An 11,945-nucleotide genomic window follows, 5' to 3' on the forward strand; every position below is an offset into this window, starting at 1 on the left:
ATTAAGTCAAGTTAAAGATGATGGCAGAACGGGAAGAAGGAGAGAGAGAAGAGGAAAGAGAAATTGCAAGATGAGAAGAAAGAGAGGGAACGAAAGAGAAGAGAGAGAGAGAGAGAGAGAGAGAGAGAGAGAGAGAGAGAGAGAGAGAGAGAGAGAGAGAGAGAGAGAGAGAGAGAGAGAGAGAGAAATCGCAAAACATGCGAGGGAAATGGAAGCAAGACGAGAAGAAAGAGAGAGATAAGAGAGAGAATGAGAAAAAAAAAGACAAGAGGCGAGAGAAATTGTACGGTATGCAAGGAAATAGGAGCTGTTGAATGCTGTTGCAAGGACGGCAACACAGACAGAGATGACCCCTGCTTTGCTCAATCCTGTGTTTAATGTGACGAACGCCCAGAGGTTAATTCCAAAATTCACAGAAGAAACTCCCGATGAATTTTTCGGTCATTTTGCAACGGTCACAAGGGCGATGGAATGACCAGAAGATAAATGGTCTGTGTTATTCCAGAGTGTCCTCACTGGAACAAGACGCATTGCGTATCTTGCCTTGTCTCAGGACCAGACGAACGAGTTAAAAGGAGCGTGCTATAAGATTTTCAGATGACGCCTGAATATCCTGATGAAAGATTCCGAAGTTTGCGGAAGGACGAGAAAATTACTTCCCTGGATTACGCTTATAAGGTACAACGATGTTTTAAAAGATGGATAAAGGCTGTTAAAGTGAGAGAGATGGCTGATTTAGAAGAATTGGTAAGTTCAGGAATCCCTAAGCATATTCGAACGTACTTGAGAGAGAGAGAGAGAGAGAGAGAGAGAGAGAGAGAGAGAGAGAGAGAGAGAGAGAGAGAGAGAGGTGAAGAAACTTGATAAAGCCGCTTCGCTGAGTTAAGATTATAATATTATTTTTATTATTATTACTAGCCAAGGCACAACCCTAGTTGGAAAAGCAAAATGCTAAAAGCCCAAGGGCTCCAATAGCGAAAAATAGCCCAGTGAGGAAAGGAAATAAGGAAATAAATAAATGATGAGAACAAATTAACAATAAATCATTCTAAAAACAGTAGCAACGTCAAAACAGATGTGCCATATATAAACTATTAACAATGTCAATACAGAAATGTTGTAAACCCTCCTCGGGTTGGAAGTTTCAACAGTCGTTCCGACCAAGTGTCAAGTATTTGCCGAACCATGAAAACCAGTTCAGTAATAAATATGTGAACAAATTCAATAGTTACAGCGGAAGTTCCACTGTTACTGTTCCAAAGCAGAGTGCGATAGTACCACAGCAACAATTGTTGAGTTGTCCTTCTTCAGGTGTTGTGAAAGACGTGCAGAAGATTAATATTGTCTGTTATAAATGTGGCAAGAAAGGCCATATCAGTAAGGAATGTTGGTCAAACCAACCGAAAGCAATCACCCAAGTGGTTAAGGGTTATTCAACTTCACAGAATGCCAAGACGAAGAGACAATCGGGAAAGAACGACTAGGAAAACATTAAGAATTTTTAGAAGACGCTCCCGATGATTTCTTCAATCATTTTGAAACAGTCGTATCGACGAATGAATAGCCAGAATATAAAGGGTCTGTATCATTGCAGTGTCTTGATTGGAAAAGGACGCAGTGCATATCTTTCCTTGTCTCAGGACCAGAGGAAGGAGTATCAAGAAGTGAAGAGGAGTGTGCTATAAGTGTATCAGGTGACCCCTGAATATTATAATGAAAGATTCCGAAGTTAGCCGAAGGACGAGAAAATCACTTTCCTGGATTACGCTTATAAGGTACAACGATGTTTTAAGAGTTAGAAGAGGCTGATAACTTGAGAGAGATGGCTGATTTAGAAGAACTATTAGTGGTAGAACAATATCTGTGAGGAATTCCTGAACATATTCGAACGTACTCGAGAAAGAGGTGTATAAACTTGATAAAGCCACTTTGCTGAGTGAAGATTATAATATTATCAGTCGTAAACCCTCATCATGTTTGAAGTTACAACCGTCGTTCCGACCAAGTGTCAAGTATTCGCCAGACCATGGAAGCCAGTTCAGTAATAACTATGTGAACAAGTTCAATAGTTACAGCGGAAGTACCACTAGTACTGTTCCAAAGCAGAATGCAATAGTACCACAGCACCAATCGTCGAATCGCCCACCTTCAGGTACCGTGAAAGACGTGCAGAAGGTTAATATTGTCTGTTTTAAGTGTGGCAAGGGAGGCCATATCAGTAGAATATGTTGGTCGATCTTATTGAAAGCAGTCGCCCAAGTGTTTAAGGATAATTCCACTTCACAGAATGCGGACACGAAGAAACAATCTGGAAAGGACGACGAGGAAAAGAAGCCAGCTAATGTTTACATGGCGAACAGGACGACCCCAAACAGCGTGGATAACTTTAAGCCGTGTATTTATGAACGTATATTAGCAGCTCTGGATGGGAGCAAGCAGACCCCAGTCAAAATACTGCGGAACATAGGTTGTAACCATAGTGTAGTCAGGGTTAAAAGAATGTAGTGACACGAGGTTTATATCCCTTGGTGGAACAGTCTCTCACAGGAGATTCGGTCAGTTTGAAAGGAATAAGAGGTGAGAGGTTACCCCTACTTGCCATTTGAAACTGTCATGCGAGTTGGTAGCAGGTTATTTCGATTTTGCAGTAAAAAATTCAAGCGCTGTCAAAGGAGTAAAAGTCCTGCTGGGTAGTTAGGTTGGTTAAGCGCCGTTTGTGCCTTTTCCTATTGTAACAAAGAAACCATTGAAGTATAGGCCTACGACTGAACTCGAGAAGGACTTCCCCTATCTGTTTCCTAGTTGTGTGGCGACTAGGTGTATGACGAAGAAAGTGGCTGCAGAAGAATACAGAGAAATCGAAGGAGCGATCAACTTGGAGGATTTATTTTCAGAAGATGATTCTCATGATGGTATGCAAGAGGAGAACTCCAGAGAGTACCCGAGAGGAGAGGAACGACAGACAAATGGACAGGAAGACATAGAAAACTCAGCATTAGAAATAGGACAAGTTAGTTGGAATAGGCTGATAGGATTATAATGGGAGGATGCAACATGAACAGAGTTATTGTAACGTTTGATGGATGAGAAGTGAGTGCAGCAGTCTCCCACCTGTTATTATCATAAGAATGGATTGCTTACGAGAAAGCATAGACCTGCCGATATCACTGGGAATGCTGAATGAGGGATGTCCCGTCAAATATTGATTCCCGCATCGTTGAGAAGACAGGTTATCGCCGTAGTGCATGAGATAGGACTCATGGTTATAAGGAAGATGAGGGAGAAGATTATGAAACACTTTTTCTGGCCTGGCATACATAAGAATGTGAGCCAGTTATCCCGTGCATGTCATGTTCGCCAGATGGCTGGAAAGCCTAACGAGTACATCACGAAAGCTTCCTTACACCCGATTGTAGTACGAGGAGAACCCTTCAGCAAAGGACCGATTAAATGTTGGCAAAAAAAGGGAAAGATCGAGAGGAAACGGATGGAGAATATGTCAAGAATTATATATATATATATATATATATATATATATATATATATATATATATATATATATATATATATATATATATATATATATATATATATATATATAGGCTATAGTATATCATCCTCTACAATGCATGGAACAACAACCCACTGGTATTTGATAGGGATATATTTTACACTCTAGACGTAATTTCAAAAGGACCAATGTAAACGAAAAGAAATATCTTGATTTTTAATAGCAATTGTGATCGAACAACGAAACGATAAACAATTACACTTCAAAGCTGTTTCTCGAGGTAATATGATGCCCTAAAAGAAACCGTCGGAGGTACAGGTTATGCAGGGAACTTCTAGTCCCATTTTTGGTGTTATACCAGTTATGAACAAAAGACATACGATGCTTTGGGGAAAGAGTTAAGGGAAAAGTTCATGCTGAAAATTGGTTTTTCATTTTTTTTTCTTCAACTTTATTACATAGGGAAAAACGGAATCGTTTTTCGCATAGCATAGTTTCGGAATTTTATTGGTGAAATGGAACAAAAAGGACGTTTTTTTTTTAGGAAAAATAAATAAAAATTGAAATGTAAAATGAAAAATTGGCTTCTGGTGCATTTGCAATGCACCGAAAATTATAACTATATAGGATCTGAAAAAGCTCTGGATGTCAATTAGGGAAATTACGAGAAAGAAGGATTTTTTCAACGAAAATTCCAAAATTTTACGGCCGGGGCAGAGTAGGAACAGGCCAACATATTTTATGGAAAGAAAAATATATATAAAGCATAAAAGGAGAGTACCATTGTTTTTGTTTTATAAGGTAATATATGAAAATTTATTTCTTATTTCAGTTAATAAAGACGAATATTTTTGTTCCTTACAATTGAAGGTTGTCATTCAACTTTAATCGTAAACATACCATAAAGATGATTTTATTCGATCTCATTCGTTAATCTATCTGAAAACCTACGAAGTTTTTCTTTGGAAGAAAAGATTTCTTTGAATAAAAAATTAAAATATATTTGCAATTGAAAGTAATCCGATGGACAAAAAATAAAAATCTTGAATAAAGAGTTGTTGGCCCGTAAAAGCTGAAGTTTCTGGCAAAAGATTAGTACCTTTTTGGACGCATGAACTTTAATTATTCTTACTTCATTTATTTTTAGATTTATGCAAATTTACTCCTTTCTAGTAATAAAAAAGGCTTAGTGGAACGTATTAGGATTCACCACAGCTGACTGTCACTTAACAATGACAAAATGAAAAGTATTTTTAACATTAGAGGTGATAAGCTCATAGGAAAGTTGAGGTACCTTAACAAAGGTAGTACAAATTTTGCAATATGGAACATTATTGCTAATAAGGGTTGAAATCTATTATATTCAATACTTTTGTACAAAAGATAACATCATTTAATACTACTTAATAAACAGCTTAACCTGAAAAACCGGTAAATGTTGTCGTGTAGCATAAATATTACAGCACTCAATGAGAAGCCTAACTGTAACTAAAGTAATTAAATTGTAACTTGTATCAGTTACAAAAAGATGAATTTAGACTTTTACAGACAAACATCCTTGCTGTGAGATAATCCTATAGATTGAGAAAAGGAATAAAACTATAACGTTGTTGACAATATCAACAACATGACTACAGAGTTGAGGATATACTCATCGACTGTCAACAATTTACAATAAACAATTACACTGTCATTTCAGCAGATATTACTTGAGTCCTTAAGAAATCCTATTTTTACTTCTTGTTCCCAAAGCAAATTTTATTTGATATTTATGTGTTCATTTCCAATTTGTATATGGTTCATTATATAATAATAATAATAATAATAATAATAATAATAATAATAACAAAATAATTTAGAATAATCAAAACAATACTGACAAGTACAGACTCTTCTAGTATGTGTGAGCGGGCAGTAACTAAGAGGCGAGGTGAATGCAACTAAACTTTATTAAACAATCATCGAGATTATATACAGCGACTTACGAAGAAGAACGCCACATAAATTAAAACGTGATAAGGCCTAAGCTAAGGTGATGACACTGGGTGGTCTATTAATAACGCAGAGTGGAGCGAGTGATGAGATAAAAGGCCAAAAACGTTCCAGTGTACGAATGTCTATGAGACATGTCCGGTACAAGTAGTACGATGCGTTGTTACTAAAAGAGAGCGAGTTCTTTTAACTATTATTATTATTATTATTATTATTATTATTATTATCATAGGCTTCGCTACAATCCTAGTTGGAAAACAAGGAAAAACTCAAGAAAATTACTCCAGTGAGGAAAGGAAACAAAATAAAAATAACACAAAATAAAATATTCTAAGAATAGTAGCAACTGTAAATTAGTATTGTGCAGTAATATGGCAGCATAATTAAAAGTGATGGAAATGAAAGTATTGGTAATGGCAGTAGGAGAGCAGCCTCAGTAATAGTAGTAGCAGTAGTGCTCGTGACAGCGATATTAGTAATGGCAGTAATAGAAGGAAAGGAAATAGTCATATGAATATAATAAAACTGATTCAAATTGAAATTTCCTTGCGTAGGTGTAACAGAATCTTGTTCAATTTGAATCAACATGAAAAAGCCTGAGTTTATTTCGTTGCTTATTGGTAGACAAATGTTTCTCGTCATATATTTTTCTTCTAGTGCACGTAAGGTTCCTATTTTATTTTCTCATCATTGTTCTACATGGTTTGGATTTCGATGTTTCAAATGTTCTGTTCTGTTACAATTACCTCACCTTATGTGGAGCACAGGCTCTGGTCTCGGCAGCCCGTAAAATTCTTTAATGTTATTAAATTAAGAATCGAAGTTCAATGAAAAATACATCTAACAATGAGGATTACACGAACAATCGCTACATAGCTTTACAGAGTGAGTTTTTTTTTTATAACTATGATTTCTGAAGAAAATTTTCTCTCAATTAATGTAAATAATTCTCTACCTTGTTCAGTGACTAAAAATAAGGGTTTGGGTAACATTTTAGGATTTTTCCAAAAGGCATTTTAAGTTTCTATGTAATTTAGACATTTCATGCGACATTTGAGCACAATTTTTTTTCCCTTGGACAACACGTCCAATGTCATATATGTTAGTTTAAGATGGAATAAAGTATAATAATTGTAAAGTCTATTAAGCAAATATTTGGAACATCACCTTATTCTGGCTACAAGGAAAAACAAACAAATTCTACAATTGAAAACAATCAATATTTCTGATACCATAAACATTAGCGTTATAAAAGTAGATTCTGTTCAACATGTATAGTATATGAAAACCAGCCTTGATTCGAGGTCAAAAATATTATATTTATTCGATTTTACTACATAATATATAGACCATACGAAGCCATACTCTCAATTCCATTTTTTTTCACATCATAGGGTATATAGTTTTACATAGCTTTCAATGATAGGTTAGTTAAAAAAAAGATTTTTTTTTTCGTTATTAGAATCAAAATACAGTTGCTTTAAACTGGAAAGTATTATGAATATCTAAATGATACTTCTCAAAAGGTTCCGTATTATGCCATTTTGTTAGGTATATTGAAAAAAAAAATCCATCGGTAAATTTTATGTATTAAATACACAACTAATAACAAATTGATTTATACTTTGTAGAGCCACTGCAGGGGCTTGCACCTGCCCAATCAGAATAAGACCATTGACACCTCAACCAACCATACGAACGAGGCATGTAACGTCACGACGTTGAAGTCGTTACAGACATTTCATTCTGCAAACGAAATAATTACAATAAAATTTTTATCCTACTTTTACAGAGAAAATGTCAACATACCTAAATTGAAATTGAATTACACTTATATTACGACTTACAAAAAAACAATAATACGTATATTACAACAAAACCAATCCAAACAGAAATAACAAATTTGAATTTGAATTGACCAGTAAATTACTAATGGAATTGATCAATCAATACAGTTACTTACTCCAAGTTATTTAGTTGGAGGGCGCAGTCTTATTCTAAATTATTAATGACGATCTCAAAAAGAGAACCGCCCTGCTTCAGGCCTCAAGATCAAGTGTAAAACAACGATTCTTTGCCCAGATTTTCTCTTGTTAAAGAATTCGTCCAGTACCTAGTTTGGCAACTAAACTACCCCAAATTTCATAATTGGCTAGTTAAATAATGGAAATAGAGGACGCGATTCGTGTCTGTTTACACTCCGGAGCTTTATCTCTGGTTAATTTTTGATCTGTTATAAATTATACACGTTTTTTCATGAATATTTAAAATTCACTTTTGAACCTTTTATTTTTGTAACAAATTTTACATACTAGAATTATAGATAAAACTTCATCTCATTTGATAAATAAGCAAGAAACAGAAACTTTAATTTTTTTTTTCTTTTCATATTTTTAACCTTTTTTTTACTTTTTTTTTTTTTTACATAATAAGAACATGAAACAAAACGAGAACATATATAGAAAAAAGTACTCATCTAGATGAAATTGCACTTTTTGCGACAAAATTTTACGTTATATGCAACTGAAAATCACACGCATGTTACTGTATATGTTTACAAATCAGTACGTTCATTGTTCCTCAGAATGACAACCAAATCTCTGACCAACTTAGTGATAAACTTAGATTTTTCATCAGGCTTATACCGCACCGATACCGAACGTGTTATATCATCAGACGACTTGTTTTCAGAAACAACTTCGCCCCAATGCCACTGGTTACACACGGGATTAGTATGTATGATTATTACGATATCATTTATCTCTACTCCCCGATTGGAATCTGACCACTTTTCTCTGGGAAGAAGAGCTGCAAAAATTTGATCATACCACATTTTCCACCAATGATTTAAAAAGAGTTCAATCAGTGCGAGTATTTTTGTGTTCTCTATTTGCTCAGGTGTTTTAGCCAACTCAAAATCTAGAAGTTCACTGATATCACAGTTTGATCTACCCAAAATAAGGTCATTTGGACATAGAAATCTCACAGCGTCTAATTTGGCAACATTATTTCTATGAACACCTAAAGGCCTATCATTTATCATATCAGCAACCCTGTACATTAGTCTCTGCAAACGCAACTTAGTAAGCTCAGGTTTTCTTGAAGCAGTGACAGCTTCTAAAGTGTTCTTCACAGTTCTGATCATCCTCTCAGCTTGTCCGACTGACGAATGAGCTCCAGATAGTACGAAGTGCCAGGTTGTTGTTTCAGGATTTGTCTGAATCTTTGCCATCTTGGTATGGTTCCAAAGGCTCTCCATGACATTTGCAGCACCAAGGATTTGCGAACCAAGATCTGCAGTCACAGCCGTGGGTTTTCCGCGGATTCTAGTGAAAGCATCGAAACCAGCAAGGAAGCAGTTGGTATCGTAACCTTCAAGGACCTCTATGTGGGCCCCACCAGATGCACAACACACGATAACCAGAATCCAGGCTTTACCAGAATTTACCGGACAATTTCTCATCTCGCGGAGATCTGCGATGATATTGAACGGACCAGCTATGTCAATGACCACATGTTCAAATACTGGCGATCGCACGAGTTGTTCCACCTTACGAGGAGCGATCTCTACTTGGGCGATCTTCTTCAGTAGAAAGCGACAATATGGGCACTGCGACACAACTTTGCTGACGAACCGTTTACTGTTGAGGATCCAGAACTGCTCACGTACTAGGGCAAGAGTAGTATCCGCACCAGAGTGCTGCGGTTGGTGACATTTACGCACCAAAATCTCTGCAAAGGGTTCAGAGTATGGTATAATCACAGGCGGGTTTGATAGAGCAGCACCAGTACGACCTAGATCTCTCCACACACCGTCGGCGACCAGTATTGGGTTCAGTGACTTTAGCTTATGTTCCACATCTGACGGTGGCAACTGCTGAGCCTGTTGAATAAGAAACAAGTTTGATATTACTAACTCACGCTTGGTAGGCACAAATGTATAATTTTCAGCAAACCATCTCGAACGTTCTGGTTTTGTCATACTACTGATGGCAACTGGAGTAGTCTTCACTGTTCTCTTCAATCGATTTCTGAAAAATTGTGAAGCATTTTCCATAAATCTTATTATTCTAGAGATGCGACATTTAATCTTCATCAGGCTGTCATTTTTGTCAACCGTTATGGTAAATGTTTTAAGGATATCAAGAATAACTGAATAATCTTCATTTGTTCCACCGGCAATTTGGACACATAGTGACTTGCATCTTCCAATGGTCAACTGTGGATCTTTTATTCTTATGTCCAGATCTTCTTTCTTGGCATGAACTAAATTTGCATGTATGATTGGCCATTCATTGATGTCCTTCTTCATGAAGTCTGGACCTTTTTACTATCTGAAATCCTTTCCCATTTCAGATGGGTTAAGACCGCGTGACGCATCATCAGCAACGTTGTTTCCAGAGTCCACATGGTACCAATCGCGAATATCAGTCAGAGTTTGTATTTCACTGATACGGCTGGCTGCCCACATGTTGTACTTGTAGGGCTCATGACGCAGTTGTCTCAGAACTATGGTGCTGTCAGTTAGCACCATTACCCTTTCAAAAATGAAGTTTAATTTTTTGACGATAGTCTGTTGCATTCTGGCACCCAGCAGACATCCAAGTAACTCACCACGGGGGATCGTTAACGTCAGAATTTATGGCCAAGGTTTTGCCTTTGACTTAGCAAGAACAGATGCTCGCTCGCCATTTTCCAACTTCCAGTTGTAGTACGCCACACATCCATAGGCAGTCTGAGAACTATCACAAAAAATTACTAGTGGGGGTTTGTCAACTGCAGTTTCCGGTGTAAGACAGCGAACAAACCAGACTTCTTTTAGACCGTAGATCGAACGAATTACTTCTTTACACCGACTGAGAGTTGTAGGTAGGTCATCATTACCATCTAGGATCAGATCGTCCCATTCCTGTTTGAGGCAGAATATTTGACCCAGTTCATGCTTCAGGCAGATGGTAACCGGAGTTGCAAGTCCCGTCGGATCATAGATGGTTGCTATGATCTGTAAATATTTTCTTCGACTGAAAGTGTCAGGGAAGGTATCATCAAAGTTTTCTAAACTGATATCTTCCTCTGATCTAATGCCTTTCCTTTTCTTTGAGAAGTTAATTCTACCCGAAATGGAAATTTCATCGTTGGCAGAATGATATATTATATCCAGGATTCTTTCATGCTCTGGTGTCCGTCGCACATTGTCAGGTACATCCGGGCACTTCTTTATGTGGGCATCAATATCACTTTCACTTCCACCGATCATGAAATGCTTTATGATGAAGGATGCCTTACTGAGGACAATGTTGAGTTCCTTAGCAAGTTGTAATGCCGTGGAAACATCATCAACAATTGTAGTACCCTCATCAATATAAAAGTTCGATTTTACGAATTCATATACCTGTGGGTACTTATCCTTGAATTTCTCAGCAATGACGAGCTTTGCTACACTGCATATACCACCTGCCGGAGTAGTTCCCCAGGAGTTTCATATTAATCGCAGCGTCTTGACTTCTTTTTCCTTGTTCAGTTGATTCCACAAAAGGCGGTGCAGATGAGATTCTTCTGTCTCAAGGCGAACAGTGAAGTATGCCTTACTTATGTCCATTGCAACTGGTATTTTTCTTTCCTGGAACCTTAACAGCAGGGTTGGAATTGGTGGAATCAAATTTGGTGGTGGTTCCCACATGGAGTTGATAGCCTTGCCTTTAAATGGAACACTTGCATCAAATATGATTCTGAGTGGGGTTGAGGAACTATGCTCATTAAAGTGTGCAAAATGACAGATGTAGTAGACTTTGCCACCATTAGAGTTCCACTGCGCATCCTCCTCAGCTGTAACCTCTGTCATATAGCCGTTGTTGATCAACTTTACAAATTCGTCTACATACCAGTTCTTTAAAGCTTCGTCTCTGGACATGGTACGTGTTAACGGATTTAGGCGTTTGAGGGCAATATGTCGATTGCCCGACAAGGTACGGAAGCTTTCCTTCCATGGTAACCGGCAAACGAAAATCTTCTGTTCAGGGTCGTAGGTGAGACAACTCTTGTATGTCTGTACTCTTCGCATCTCTTCTGAGTTTATGCCAACCGCGTCGCACCGATGACAAACCGGACCATCCTCTACTTCCAACATACGATCAAACACAGTCTCAGCACTAGTCTTACTGAAAGAACCGAATGTCCACCATTTTCTGCAACCTGCTGCATGGAGCCATTGCTCCGGGCTTTATCTGTGGAAACTTCCCCTTTCGGCCGTTCAGCATGACTTACTGAAACTGATGACGTTGACTGCAGCAGAACAGCAGAAATCTTTCTGTTGAGGAGCTCAGACAGCATCACACTTGGTTCATGAGCATTTGCGGCAAAAAATGTCTCGTGAGAGCCATGTAGAATGAACCCGAGGTTAGTCTCAGCTAAAACAAGGTTTTCTCTTGTCTTCACTGTTCGG

This window comes from Palaemon carinicauda, chromosome 4 (genome assembly GCF_036898095.1).
Source record: "Palaemon carinicauda isolate YSFRI2023 chromosome 4, ASM3689809v2, whole genome shotgun sequence".
In the NCBI taxonomy this organism is placed as follows: domain Eukaryota; kingdom Metazoa; phylum Arthropoda; class Malacostraca; order Decapoda; family Palaemonidae; genus Palaemon; species Palaemon carinicauda.